The sequence below is a fragment of the Arachis duranensis genome, chromosome 7, assembly GCF_000817695.3.
Source record: "Arachis duranensis cultivar V14167 chromosome 7, aradu.V14167.gnm2.J7QH, whole genome shotgun sequence".
NCBI classification, from domain to species: domain Eukaryota; kingdom Viridiplantae; phylum Streptophyta; class Magnoliopsida; order Fabales; family Fabaceae; genus Arachis; species Arachis duranensis.
The window spans coordinates 57,063,585-57,079,647 of NC_029778.3; positions in this window are offsets into that span (position 1 = coordinate 57,063,585).

Genomic DNA, 16,063 nt, shown 5'->3' on the forward strand with positions numbered 1-16,063 from the left:
TAATCTGTAACCAAAGTATTCGTGACAATAACCCTTGAAGATACACTACTTTGACTTTCCATCAAGTTTGGACCTTTCATCTTTTAGAATGTGAACAAAAGTCCTACAGATGAACACTCGGAAGTGACTATAGGAAACATCTTTCTCTCTTCAAATTTTATTTGAAACATCACCATTTAGGGAAACTAGAGAAAAGTTGATCATATCTACTGCAGTCCTCATCCCTTCATCCCAAAAAGATTTAGACAACTTTGCATGAAAGAGCATATATCTGACTCTATCATTGATAGTGTGATTCATTCTTTTTGCAACTCCATTATGTTGAGGAGTCTTAGAAGCTGTCTTCCCAAGCTTAATTTCATGTCCTTTGAAATACTCTTCAAATGGACTTCTGTATTCACTTCCATTATCTGTTCAAACATATTTCAATTTTCTTCCTGTTTCTCTTTCAACACTTGCATGAAAGTGTTTGAAGATACCGAACACTTGGCCTTTAGATTTCAAACCAGAAGCCCACACTTTTCGAGAACAATAATCAATAAAAATAACAAAGTATGATGCACTGTCTAGTGTCTTGACATCCATAGTGCAAACATCAGTGCGAACTAAATCTAGAACATGTGATTTCCTATAAGGTCCAGAACTATGAAATGATATTCTAGCATACTTTCCAATAAAACAATGAGTACAAGTATTTAATGTTGTATATTTTCAAAAGTGAGTGCTTCTTGGCTAAGACACTTAGTCTTTTTTCGCTCAAGTGACTAAGACTCATATGCCACAAATCAGAAGAGGAATCATCAGCTACATTTACCTTTTATTTGCACAAATTTGCTTGCAACTAGTAAAGATTAGTGAGACTATTGTCTTCTTTAGCAATAATGAAAGTCCCATTGATAATCTTACATTTTTCACTACCAAAAGAAGCGCAATATCCCTCTTGATCCAATGCTTTCACTGAAATAAGATTGAACCGCATATCTGGCACATGCCTAACATTCTTCAACTGCAACTTGCATCACATGTTAGTTTCAAGCCACATATCACCCATACCAATGATATCACACACTCCTTTATCTTTCAATTTGATCTTGCCAAAATTTTCAACAGTATAAGAAGTGAAAAAATCACACCTCGATGTGACATAACATAAGGCACCAGAGTCTATAATTCAACTGGAATTATCACTGACAAGATTAACATAATTTCCATCATATGTGATAAGAACATCTTTATAAATAATAGTAACAGTTTCTTTATTACTATTTTTACCTTTGTCTTTGTTTCATCCCTTTTATTGTTCTCTTTTCAAGAACCTACAATACATCTTGATATGCCCTGACTTTTCACAGTGGTGACAAATGAACTCCTTTTTTAGCTTGTACTTTCCTCTTGACTTGCTTCGACTCTCTAACCTGTCAAAACTGAGGTTTTCTACTTTGACTTCTCTCCCGTAACTCTGAAACAAGTACTTCTAACTGGGAAGAGGCATTAATCAAACCTCGCTCTCTTCTTCTGGCTTCTTTATTCAACATTCTCTCTTTAACCATTGCTAACGTTAACTTTCTTTTTGGAGTTGAATTAATCAGTGTTACAATCAAAACTTTTCAACTATCATGTAAAGAACTCAACAACAACAAGGCATGTAATTCATCATTTAAAGTTATTTCATTATTTGTCAGTTAGTTTATCATCTCCTGAAAAATACTCAAGTACTCTGGCAGTGATTTACCTTGAATATACCTCATATTAACAAGCTTCCTAATAAAGAATATGTTTTGTTTTGCATATTCTTTCTCTCATATAACTTCTTCAATTTTTTCTCATCTTCTCGGGATTGGTTTCGGTGTCAACATATAGATACACGTTAAGATCGAGCCATTGCCTAATCAAAACAACTGTCTTCCGATTCAACTTCTTCCATTAAGCATCGGATTTAGTACCTTTTGATTTATCCCCCTCCACAGGATCATAAAAGTCCTTTCTATACAACATATCTTCTATGAGGGTCTTCCAAATCGAGTAATTTTTTAAATTCAATTTGACCATATTTGCCTCATGAGTATTTTTCTCCATTTAATCAGCGCAAAAATAAACAACCAAAGCTCTGAATACTACTTTGTTGAAAAAATTGAGGTTCAATAAGAACCTGTCTAACAGAAGAAGCACCAAAAATAATTTTTTTACAACCTGTGCAATTTAAATAGGTAACTCCAAAGATACTACAAGTAGCAAATATAATGGCAGAAATTAAATAATCAAACACCAGAATTTTATATCGTAGGAAAATCCCCAAAAGAGGAACAAAAAGTTCACATGACCTAGTCCAGTAGAATCTTTTACTATCAAAATAATGGGTACATAATCAGTCTTCCTAGTAGCACTAGGGCACACATCTCAATAATTAACAAAATACATCATTAAAACTGATAGAATCAACATAAACCTTTCACAAAGTGGATATCTTAAATCAGACACAAGAAAAGACAATACAAATATCAAATTATATTCTAATGTTCATTTTTACATCATGAATAACATATTAAAATTTCATAAAAAATGAAACAATTTTATCAATTTAATGTATAACATTAGACTATCTTTTTTCTTTTTCTTTTTTTTTCCTTCTCTCTCAATGCAAAAACTCTCTCTTCTCTGTTTTCATTTTCTTTCTTTCAAAATATAGAAGACACTAATACACTTTCTTTTATTTATTTATTTTTATTTAAAGTGTGGGTCTCACTTAAATTAGGGACCAACCAATAAATTGTTTTATTATTATTATTATTTTTTAGTCTCAATTTGTTAATTCACGTTATTCATATTGCAGAAATTAGTCACATTATCCTATGTTTGATTGAAGAGGATGCAAATTAAATATATGCAATAATGTAGTAGTATCACCTTATGGTCTGCTTGGTTTTATTTTTTATATTGTCTTCAATTTTGTTCTATTCTTTAGTTTTTGTGAAAGAAATTGTAAAAACAACAGTCTTATTTCTTTTCCATTTTTTCACTACTTCCTTGGAAAAAAAATACTAAAAGCTATCAAAATTTTTTTTTTGGTAATCAAAATTAAAAACAAGAAATGGAAAGAGAAAGCAAACAGTCCATTTGTTTGTTTTGTGTCACTCACCAAAACTGCCATAAATATATTTGTATTTCATAGTTCATTAATCTTATTCTATATTCTAGATAGGATCAGAAGGCACCAAGTTTTATCCAACACATCTTACACTAAAGTAATCCGATGGTATAGCATTTGAACTCACTGAATTACCTTAATACATGATTCACCAAATTTAATATAATGCAATGCATCTAAGACATTATACGTTATCCCTCAGATAAATCAACCTTATATTCTCTTGGTATATGGTGTATCATACTATCATGCATAGCATTATTCTCCTGAAGAACTAGCTATGCCATCGAGAACATTGTTTTATGAATCATAAGGTAAAAAATTATTGCACATGCATGGGAGACAAGGTTCACGTGGGGTCTTATGGTTTTGTTTGCTGGGGGACCCTTGAGAACATGTATACCATGCTTGCTAAGATTGCTCCTAGGGTAGGGCCTATGATGTAAACCCAAATATTTTTGTAAGCACCTAAGACTATGGCAGGGACTAAACTCCTTGCAGGATTCATGGAAGCTCCACTGCTAGGTCTACAAAGAAAAATAAATAAATAAATGTGCCAACTTTAATATTCGTCTATATATATATATTTTGTGAATTTCATGTTACTATGTATTTATTTACCCTGCAATGACGATGTTTATTAGAACTACAATACCTACTGCAACTCCAGCAAGGTCTTTGCTCTGTTCAAATAAGTGAATGAACCACTTTAGTTCATTTGTTATATATAAAATGTATAAAATAAATACATTTAAATTAAAAAATAAAATTAGAAAGAATTATATTATTATTATATGTAATAATATCAAAATAAAAATTTACTGACATTATATATAGATTTGTTATGTATAAATATTAAATTTATTTACTTTCACAATGTTATTTAACTTGAAGTAATTTTAAAAATTTATATTCAAAACATTTTTTATTTCCATATATAATTTTAATAGATAAAAAAAAATATTTCTTCAATCTTATATTATTAATTTGAAGATAAAAATTTATGTTCAGCCACTTTTTATGGTTTTTGTAAAATTAATTTTCTTTTCTTAATATATTATTCACCCTTTAATTTATTAATTAAATATTTTTTTATCATTTTAATATTATCATAACCTTATTTATATCATTACTTTTTGAAAATAATATCATTAAAAAATTAAAGACATTTAAAATATTAATTATACAAGTACACAATAAACATATATCAATCTTATTGGAAAATAAATAGTTTCAAAAATAATAGTTATAATATTATTTTGATAAAAAAATAAATATAAAGTAAAATACAGGTTAGTTATTTACAAAAGAAAATTATAGTTAAATGTTATAGATATTTATTTTTGTTTCCATCTTTTAAAAATATTAGGTCAAAATATAGATATGAATTTGAAAAAGCCTTTATTTTTTTACAAATAGTAAAAAGGTAAAAAGATAAATTAGTTTATTTAATTATTTTTATAACTGTTCACACACATTATAAGAAAACGCTGAGTACCGTTGGAATTAACGTTGGATTTACCGTCGGATTAGACAATAAATTTGTAACCCTAAAATATTACCGCCGAAACACAAATTCTGACGGTAATATTTCAAGGAAAAAAAATTTTAGCGCACTCAGTACCGTCGGATTTAGGGTCGAAGTAATTCGACGGTGCCGTTGTTTAGTGAAACACTGCATTTTGGGCATGCAAAGACGTTACTGTCGGATGGATCCGACAGTAAAATTGGGGGTAAAGTCAAACGCAAAGCTCTTTCCCCTCACATATCTGATGCCAGTCTCTCTCTCTCTATGGCAACACTCATTGTAGCCACCGCCAGGGCTTCTCGCCAACGTCGCCACTATAAAACCCGCAAAATTAGTAAATAATTAGTTAATAAATTAATTATTAATCCAAGAGATTATAAACTTAAATTTTATAGTTTAATGAGATAGAGCTAATTAAAATAAGAATTTTGACACTAATTTTAAAGAATTTAACCCGAGATTAGACCAAACAATCTGAACCGAACAAACCGAACCCGTATTAAGCCCAAGGCCCAACCCAATAACATGATAATAAGCTCTTCTACCTCTCCAAACCAAAGGAACACGCTGAACTTGGAAGAAAAATGGGGAGAACATTCCAAATCACAAACCCTTGGCTTCAATTTCAATTTCTCATAACTTTTGATTCGGAATTCCGATCGTCACACCATTTACAGTCACGTGATCGCAACGTTTGGCTCTATAAAGCTCAGTTCTTGATTATTAGGTATGAAACTCACTTCTCATTTTCAGTTTCTTTCTCCCCAATTTCGAAACTCAATGTAAATGCATGTTAAATTTTATATGATTTTGGTGTTTAAATTCAAATTAGCTTATTGGTTTTGTCGAGTTTAGCTCCCTTGGGATGTGAGCAAGATATGCTTCTTCAATATTTGGGTGTAATGTTGAGTAAGTGAATTCTATGTTAATTATAGTGGTAATTATGTTAGATTGGAAATTGATTGAGAAGTGGAATTAATTTGAGGATTTGGAAGCTTGAGATCAATTTTTGAAGCTAGATTCGTTGGTGAGGGGCTGTGTTGATAAGCTTGTGGTGCAGGAACGCTTGAAGTGTTCCAGGTTTATCGGGGAATCTGCCAAGATATGGTTTCAATTTTTCGTAACTAAAATATAATGTGTTGTGAAAATTTAGGTAGTTGACCGTAGGATAAGAATTGAATTATTGATGTTGTTGATAATTGTGATGAATTGATATGTATAAGGATTAGTGAGTTTGAGGTTGTTGTTGGTGCTATAATGGTTGTGATGTTGGTATTGTGTTTGATAGAGATAATTGGTGTTGTGTATGATAATGATAATAATGATGATGTATATTAAACTTGAATTATTGGATATGGTAATGATGATGTATATATTGAGAATGTTGTGTTGAATTGAATGTGGAATGGTTGAGTTGGTTGTTATTTGGCATAAGAAAGTTAATGGGGTTGATGATGTATATATGTATGTGAGTTGTTGATATGACTTTTGTTGTTGTTAGAAATGAATTATTGTATGGGAGTAATTATATATGTGAAGTTGGTGTGATGTGGATTAAAATTGTGGTGTATTGAGGAGTGTTTGGAATTGGTTTGATATGGTTCGGTAAGTTTTAAAAAGGGTGGAACTTGGTTTGTTGTAAAAATTGAGGTTTAGTAATCTTTGAGAATTTTTATAAAAACTTGATTTTTGGTCGAATTTTAGTGAGTGATAACTCGGCTTCCAGACTCCCAAATTATTTTAAACTTATTTCAAATGAACATTGGATCTGTGAAGTTTACGCCGTTTGAAGAACGGATGAAAAATGTTTTAAAACAAGAAAGTTATGCGCGTCGGAAGTTCGGTGTGCAAAACTGAAATTCTGCAAAACTTGCGTACACGACACTGCACGCGACGCGACCAACCTTTTCGGTTTGAGAATCTCGCATAAGCGAGCAGGGAAAAATCCACCCACGCGTACGCTTGACCCTTGAAATAAGCAAAGTGAGTTTTGTGTTTTAAAATGTAATTTTAAACCTCTAAACCTCTATTTTTACTCTTTTAGCCCCTAAACCTTAGTTGTATGTTGAGTGGTGAGAAGAAGGCAGGGAGGAATGGTAACTTGGAGATGAAGAAAGTTTGAAAAAAAAAGATAAATGAATGAATGAATGAATGTAAGGAAAAATGAAAGAAGAAGTATTACTGAAATATGATTAATGATTAATTAAAGAAGCGTGAAAATGTGGCGAGTATGCCGGAGATGCATATATGATTGATGAATGAATGTGGTAAAAATCATGATGAAAAATGTTGAATGTGAGTATGCTTTTAATTTTATCTCTCTGGTTGTAAGCGTGACAAGGCATCGATACCCTCTAATGGTGACAGGGCACAGATACCCTCTAATGGTGACAGGGCACAGATACCCTCTAATGGTGACAGGGCACGGATTCTCTCTAATGATATTAAGGCGCAACAAAGAGACTGTATCCAGGTTAGCTACCGGACATGTCGGGTTGGCTTTATATCTGACAGATGAGACTCATCAGCCATAGGATAGGCATGCATCATATGCATCTATGTGTTTGTTTGGTATGCTTTGTTTGGAATGCTTAACTGATTGCATAAACTACTTGCTACCTGCTTATCTGATGTATATGCTTTCTACCTGTGATTTCCTTGCATGTAGTAATTGTGTGTGTAATAATTGATTTCAGTGGCGATTAGGAGGTTTGGAGAAGTTACGAAAAGGGAATATTAGTATAGAACAAAGATCCTTAGTTAGTTGCCTTATTTACTTTTGGTTTAGTTATGTTTTTATAATATTAAATCATATATCGCAGTTCTAGGATTGTCTTTGGCTTTCTCGAGACATTATATGTTAGATATGTGGACACTGTTGATGAGCGGATAATTTATACGCTTTTTGGCATTACTTTTAGGTAGTTTTTAGTAGGATCTAACTACTTTTAAGGATGTTTTTATTAGTTTTTATGCAAAATTCACATTTCTGGACTTTAATATGAGTTTGTGTGTTTTTCTATGATTTCAGGTATTTTCTGGCTGAAATTGAGGGACCTGAACAAAAATCTGATTCAGGCTGACAAAGGACTGCTGATGCTATTGGATTCTGACCTCCCTGCACTCGAAATGGATTTTCTGGAGCTACATAATTTCAAATGGCGTGATCTCAATGGCGTTGGAAAGTAGACATCCAGAGCTTTCCAGCAATATATAATAGTCCATACTTTGTTTGAGTTTAGACGACGCAAATTAGTGTTCAACGCCAGTTCCATGCTGCATTCTGGAGTAAAACGCCAGAAACACGTCACAAATCAGAGTTAAACGCCAAAAACACGTTACAACTTGGTGATTAACTCCAAGAGAAGCCTCTGCATGTGTAAAGCTCAAGCTCAGCCCAAGCACACACCAAAGTGGGCCCCGGAAGTGGATTTATGCACTAAGACTTATTTCTGTAAACCCTAGTAGCTAGTTTAGTATAAATAGAACTTTTTACTATTGTACTAGGGGTCTTTTTCCCTATTTTCAAATTCATATGTCTTTTGTGGAGGATGGCCATTCGACCATGCCTGGACCATCACTTATATATTTTCAACGGTGGAGTTTCTACACACCATAGATTAAGGGTGTGGAGCTCTGCTGTACCTCGAGTTTTAATGCAATTACTACTATTTTCTATTCAATTCAGCTTATTCTTATTCTAAGATATTCACTGCACTTCAACATGATGGATGTGATGATTCGTGACACTCATCATCATTCTCACCTATGAACGCGTGACTGACAACCACTTCCGTTCTACCTTAGAACGAGTGAATATCTCTTAGATTCCTTAATCAGAATCTTCGTGGTATAAGCTAGAATTATTGGTGGCCACTCTTGAGAATCTGGAAAGTCTAAACCTTGTCTATGGTATTCTGAGTAGGATTCAGGGATTGAATGACTGTGACGAGCTTCAAACTCGCGATTGTTGGGCGTAGTGACAGACGCAAAAGAATCAATGGATTCTATTCCGACATGATCGAGAACCGACAGATGATTAGCCGTGCTGTGACAAGAGAATTTGGACCATTTTCACTGAGAGGATGGGAAGTAGCCATTGACAACGGTGATGCCCTACATACAGCTTGCCATGGAAAGGAGTATGAAGGATTGAAGGAAGGCAGTAGGAAAGCAGAGATTCAACAGGAACAAAGCAGCTCCATACACTTATTTGAAATTCCCACCAATGATTTACATAAGTATCTCTATATTTATTTTATGCTTTATTTATTATTATTTTCAAAAACCATTATAATAATTTGAATCAGCCTAACTGAGATTTACAAGATGACCATAGCTTGCTTCATACCAACAATCTCCATGTGATCGACCCTTACTCACGTAAGGTTTATTTCTTGGATGACCCAGTGCACTTGCTGGTTAGTTGTGCGAAATTGTGAAGAATGTGAGTGAACCATAGTAGTGTGCACCAAGTTTTTGGAGCCATTGCTAAGAATTGTTCAAGTTATGAAAAGAGTAAATCACTATTTTTCCTATCAAGTTTTTGGCGCCGTTGCCGGGGATTGTTCGAGTTTGAAGCCAACGATTATTCAAGATTCCAGCAACAACACCAAGTTTTTGGCACCGTTGCCGAGGATTGTTTGAGTTTGGACAACTGACGGTTCATCTTGTTGCTCAGATTAGATAATTTTCTTTTCAAAAAGTTTTCAAAAATTTTTCAAAAAAATTTTCTCTTTGTTTTCGTTTTTCAAAAAAATTCTTTTTCGAAAAATTCAAAAAAAATCCAAAAAAATTTAATAAAATCATAAAAACCAAAAATATTTTGTGTTTCTTGTTTGAGTATAGAATCAATTTTTAAGTTTGGTGCCAATTGCATCTTTTTAATTTTCTCAAAAATTTTCGAAAATTCATGCATGGTGTTCTTCATGATCTTCAAGTTGTTCTTAGTAATTCTTCTTGTTTGATCTTCATATTTTCTTGTTTTGTGTCTTTAGTTGTTTTTCATATGCATTTTTGCATTCATAGTGTCTAAACATGAAAAATTTCTAAGTATGGAGTCTTGTATATTTTTCTTTTCTTGAAAATTTTTCAAAAATAAGTCTTGATGTTCATCTTGATCTTCAAAGTGTTCTTGGTGTTCATCTTGACATTCATAGTGTTCTTGCATGCATAATTTGTTTTGATCTAAAATTTTCATATTTTGGGTCATATTTATGTTTTTCTCTCTCCTCATTAAAAATTCAAAAAAAATAAAAAAATATCTTTTCCTTATTTCTCTCAAAAATTCGAATCTTTGAGTTGACTTAGTCAAAAAAATTTTAAAATAAGTTGTTTCTTGTTAGTCAAGTCAAGGTTTCAATTTTTAAAAATCTTATCTTTTCAAAATCTTTTTCAAAAATAAAATCTTTTTCATTTTTTTATTTATTTTCAAAAATTTCAAAAAAAAATTGTTTTTCAAAAATCTTTTTCTTAATGTGATTAATTCAAAAATTTGAAGTTTGTTACTTTCTTGTTAAGAAAGGTTCAATCTTTAAATTCTAGAATCATATCTTTTAGTTTCTTGTTAGTGAAGTAATCAATTTTAATTTTAAAAATTAAATCTTTTTCAAAAATAATTTCAATCATATCTTTTTCAAATCATATCTTTTTCAAAATTGATTTCAAAAATCTTTTCAAACTTCTTATCTTTTCAAAATTGATTTTCAAATCTTTTTCAACTAACCAATTTACTTTTTGTTTGTTTCTTATCTTTTTCAAAACTACCTAACTACTTTCCTCTCTCCAATTTTCGAAAATTACCTCACTCTTTTTCAAAATCTTTCTTTTAATTAACTAATTATTTCAAATTTTAATTTTAATTTTATTTCTTCTCTCAATTTTCGAAAATCACTAACTGTTTTTCAAAAAACAATTTTCGAATTTCTCCCTCTCTCATCTTCTTTTATTTATTTATTTAATTACTAACACTCTTCTCTTCATCTTAAAATTCGAACCCTCTCTTCCTCTCTGAGTTCGAATTTTCCTCTTTTCCTTCTTCTATTCTTTTCTTCTTCTACTAACATAAAAGAATCTCTCTACTGTGGTAAAGAGGATCCCTATTATTATTTTTTGTTCCCTTCTTTTTCATATGAGCAGAAGCAAGGACAAGAATATTCTTGTTGAAGCAGATCTTGAACCTGAAAGGACTCTGAAGAGGAAACTAAGAGAAGCTAAATTACAACAATCCAGAGACAACCTTACAGAAATTTTCGAAAAGGAAGAGGAGATGGCAGCCGAAAATAATAATGCAAGGAGGATGCTTGTTGATTATACTACACCTGCTTCCAAGTTTGATGGAAGAAGCATCTCAATCCCTGCCATTGGAGCAAACAATTTTGAGCTGAAGCCTCAACTAGTTGCTCTAATGCATCATAACTGCAAGTTTCATGGACTTCCATCAGAAGATCCCTATCAGTTTTTAACTGAGTTCTTGCAGATCTGTGAGACTGTTACGACTAATGGAGTAGATCCTGAAGTCTACAGGCCCATGCTTTTCCCTTTTGCTGTAAGAGACATAGCTAGAACATGGTTGGACTCACAACCTAAAGAATAGCCTGGACTCTTAGGATAAGCTGGTCACGGCCATCATGACTAAGTTCTTTCCGCCTCAAAAGCTGAGCAAGCTTAGAGTGGATGTTCAGACCTTCAAACAAAAAGATAGTGAATCCCTGATACAAGCAGATGACCAAAAAGTGTCCTTCTGACATGCTTTCAGAGTGGACCATTTTGGATATATTCTATTATGGTCTATTTGATTTCTCTAAGATGTCACTGGACTATTCTGTAGGTGGATCCATTCACCTAAAGAAAATGCCTGCAGAAGCTCAAGAACTCATTGACATGGTTGCAAATAACCAATTCATGTACACTTCTGAGAGGAATTCTGTGAGTAATAGGACGCCTCAGAGGAAGGGAGTTCTTGAAATTGATGCTCTGAATGCCATATTGGCTCAAAACAAAATGTTAACTCAGCAAGTCAACATGATTTCTCAAAGTCTGAATGGATGGCAAAATGCATCCAATAGTACTAAAGAGGCATCTTCTGAAGAAGAAGCTTATGATCCTGAGAACCCTGTAATGGCAGAGGTGAATTACATGGGTGAACCCTACGGGAACAGCTATAATTCTTCATGGAGAAATCATCCAAACTTCTCATGGAAGGATCAACAAAAGCTCTAACAAGGCTTTAATAATGGTGGAAGAAACAGGCTTAGCAATAGCAAGCCTTTTCCATCATCTTCTCAGCAACAGACAGAGAATTCTGAGCAGAGCTCTTCTAACTTAGAAAATATAGTCTCTGATCTGTCTAAGGCCACTTTAAGTTTCATGAGTGAAATAAGGTCCTCCATTAGAAATTTGGAGGCACAAGTGGGCTAGCTGAGTAAGAAAATCACTGAAATTCCTCCTAGTACTCTCCCAAGCAATACTGAAGAGAATCCGAAAAGAGAGTGCAAGGCCATTGACAAAATCAAAATGGCCGAACCTAGAGAGGAAGGGGAGGACGTGAATCCCAATGAGGAAGACCTCATAGGACGTCTCGCAGACAAGAAGGAGTTCCCTATTGAGGACCTAGAGGAATCTGAGACTCATATAGAGACCATAGAGATTCCATTAAATCTCTTTCTGCCATTCATGAGCTCTGAAAACTATTCTTCCTCTGAAGAGGATGAAAATGTAACTCGAGAGCAAGTTGCTCAATATCTAGGAGCCATCATAAAGCTGAATGCCAAGTTGTTTAGTAATGAGACTTGGGAAGATGCACCTCCCTTGCTCATTAGTGAACTAGATATATGGGTTCAGCAAACTTTACCTCAAAAGAAACAAGATCTTGGTAAATTCTTAATACCCTGTACCATGGGCACCATGACTTTTGAGAAGGCTCTGTGTGACCTGGGGTCAGGTATAAATCTTATGCCACTCTCTGTAATGGAGAAACTAGGGATCTTTGAGGTACAGGCTGCCACATTCTCATTAGAAATGGCAGACAAGTCAATAAGACAAGCTTATGAAATGGTAGAGGACGTGTTAGTGAAGGTTAAAGGACTTTACATCCCTGCTGATTTCATAATCTTAGACACTAGGAGGGAGAAGGATGAATGTATCATCCTTGGAAGACCCTTCCTAGCCACAGCAGGAGCTGTGATTGATGTTAACAGAGGAGAATTAGTCCTTCAATTGAATGGGGACTACCTTGTGTTTAAGGCCCAAGGCTATCCATCTTTAAACATAGAAAAGAGGCACGATAAGCTTCTCTCAATATAGAGTCAAACAAAGCCCCCACAATCAAATTCTAAGTTTGGTGTTGAGAGGTCCCAACAATGCTCTGAAAATATGTGAAGCTCCATGAGAGCTCACTGTCAAGCTATTGACATGAAAGAAGCGCTTATTGGGAGGCAACCCAATTTTTATTTATCTATATTTTTATTGTTCTTTTATGTTTTATTAGGTTCATGATCATGTGGAGTCACAAAACAAATAATAAAATTAAAAACAGAATAAAAAATAGCAAAGGAAACAGCACACCCTGGAGGAAGAGCTTACTGGCGTTTAAACGCCAGTAAGGAGCATCTGGCTGGCGTTCAACGCCAGAACAGAGCATGAATCTGGCGTTGAACGCCAGAAACAAGCAGCAGTCTGGCGTTTAAACGCCAGGATTACACCCTGAGGAGAGCTGGTGTTAAACGCCATAAACAAGCATGGAACTTGCGTTCAACACCAGAAACATGCTGCAGATTGGCGTTGAACGCCCAAAACAAGCATTGAGCTAGCGTTTAACGCCAGAAACAAGCATCAACCTGGCGTTAAACGCCAGGATTGCATGCAGAGGGCGTTTTACACACCTAATTGGTGCAAGAATGATAAATCCTTGACACCTCAGGATTTGTGGACCCCACAGGATCACCTCAGGATCTGTGGACCCCACAAGATCCCCACCTACCTCAACTCACCCTCTCTCTTCTTCACACAATCCAATAACACTCTTCCCCAAAAAAAAAACCCTTCACCAATCATCTCAATCTCTCTTCTCCATCACCTCTTTACCACTCACATCCATCCACTCTTCCCCATAAACCCACCTACCTTCAAATTCAAAATCTCTTTCCCACCCAAACCCACCTTAAATGGCCGAACCAAACCCCTCTCCCTCCACTATATAAATCCCTCCATCCGTCTTTATTCTCACACAACACCACCCTCTCTTTTCCCCCTTGGCCGAATACACATCTCTCTCCCTCTCCTCCATATCTTCTTCTTCTTCTTCTATTCTTTCGTATTTTGCTCGAGGGCGAGCAACATTCTAAGTTTGGTGTGGTAAAAGTATAGCTTCTTTGTTTTTCCATAACCACTTATGGCACCTAAGGCCGGACCAGAAAAACCTCTAGAAAGAGGAAAGGGAAGACAAAAGCTTCTACCTCTGAGTCATGGGAGATGGAGAGATTCATCTCAAAAGCCCATCAAGACCACTTCTATGAAGTTGTAGCCAAGAAGAAAGTGATTCCTGAGGTCCCTTTCATGCTCAAGAAAAATGAGTATCCGGAGATCCGACATGAGATTCAAAGAAGAGGTTGGGAAGTTCTAACCAACCCCATTCAACAAGTCGGAATATTAATGGTTCAAGAGTTCTATGCTAATGCATGGATCACTAGGAACCATGATCAAAGTATGAACCCGAATCCAAAGAATTATCTTACAATGGTTCAGGGGAAATGCTTAGATTTCAGTCCGAAAAATGTAAGGTTGGCATTCAACTTGCCTATGATGCAAGAAGATGCACGCCCCTACACTAGAAGGGTCAACTTTGATCAAAGGTTGGACCAAGTCCTTATGGACATATGTGTTGAAGGAGCTCAATGGAAAAGAGACTCAAAAGACAAGCCGGTTCAATTGAGAAGACTGGACCTTAAGCCTGTGGCTAGAGGATGGTTGGAGTTCATCCAACGCTCCATTATCCCCACTAGCAACCGATCCGAAGTAACTGTGGATCGGGCCATCATGATCCATAGCATCATGATTGGAGAGGAAGTAGAAGTTCATGAAGTCATCTCTCTAGAACTCTACAAAGTAGCCGAAAAGCCCTCCACCTTGGCAAGGCTAGCTTTTCCTTATCTCATTTGCCATCTATGCTACTCAGCTGGAGTTGTCATAGAAGGAGACATCCTCATTGAAGAGGACAAGCCCATCACTAAGAAGAGGATGGAGCAAACAAGAGAGGTCATCCATGGATCTTAAGAGATGCATGATAAACCACTATTTTATGGTTTATCTTATGCTCAATTGAGTGATTTTTATCAACTCTTTACCCACTTATTCATATTATTTGCATGAGTTTACGTTTTCCTTCCAGATTTTGTGCTATGATTGAAAACATACTTCTTTGGTCTTATATTTGTTAATATTAATCCTCTTTTATTACCATTAGATGTCGTGATATGTGTGTTAAGTGATCTCAGGGATTACAGGGCATGAATGGCTCAGAGGATGGAAAGGAAGCATGCAAAAGTGGAAGGAATACAAGAAGTTGAAGAAATTGCTAAGCTGTCCAGCCTGACCTCTTCGCACTCAAACGACCATAACTTGAGCTACAGAGGTCCAAATGAGATGGTTCTAGTTGCGTTGGAAAGCTAACGTCCGGGGCTTCCCAATGATATATAATTTGCCATAGCTGTCCCAACGCCAGGCGATGCGAACGCGTGAATCACGCGGTCGCATGACCTGGCAGGAACACAACCCACGCTAATGCGTGGATGACGCCTCCGCGTCACTCTTCCGCGACCTGTACGGACCAGAAAGCACTGGGAGTGATTTCTGGGCTGTTTTTGACCCAGTTTTCAGCCTAGAACAAACAGATTAGAGGCTATAAAGTGAGGAAATGCATCCATTCATAATCATGCCATCATAATTCACAATTTTAGTTTTAGATGTAGTTTTTAGCGAGAGAGGTTCTCTCCTCTCTCTTAGGATTAGGATTTAGGATTTAGGACTTCTCTTAGTTTTAGGAGTGACTCTCAATCCCAGGTTCAATGTTCTTTTACTTTATATTTATCTCTTATTTTCAGATACCATTAATGCTTGCTTGTATTAGTTATGTTGCCTATTTGGCTTATGCTACATTCATGTTATGATTTTCTTATTTAATGTTACTTGAGATATTTTAGTTCAATATTGCTCTTTTTATTCATGTTATTGATCATTCCCAATCTGAAGATATTCTTATTCCAGTAGATTTAATTTCCTTCCCTTTTGGTCTTGGTTAAGAAATCAGTAACTCAGGAGTTATCTTAGCTCAACATAATTGATAACTGTTATCGTGCTAATTGAACTGAACTTCAATAATTCCAACCCTTTCT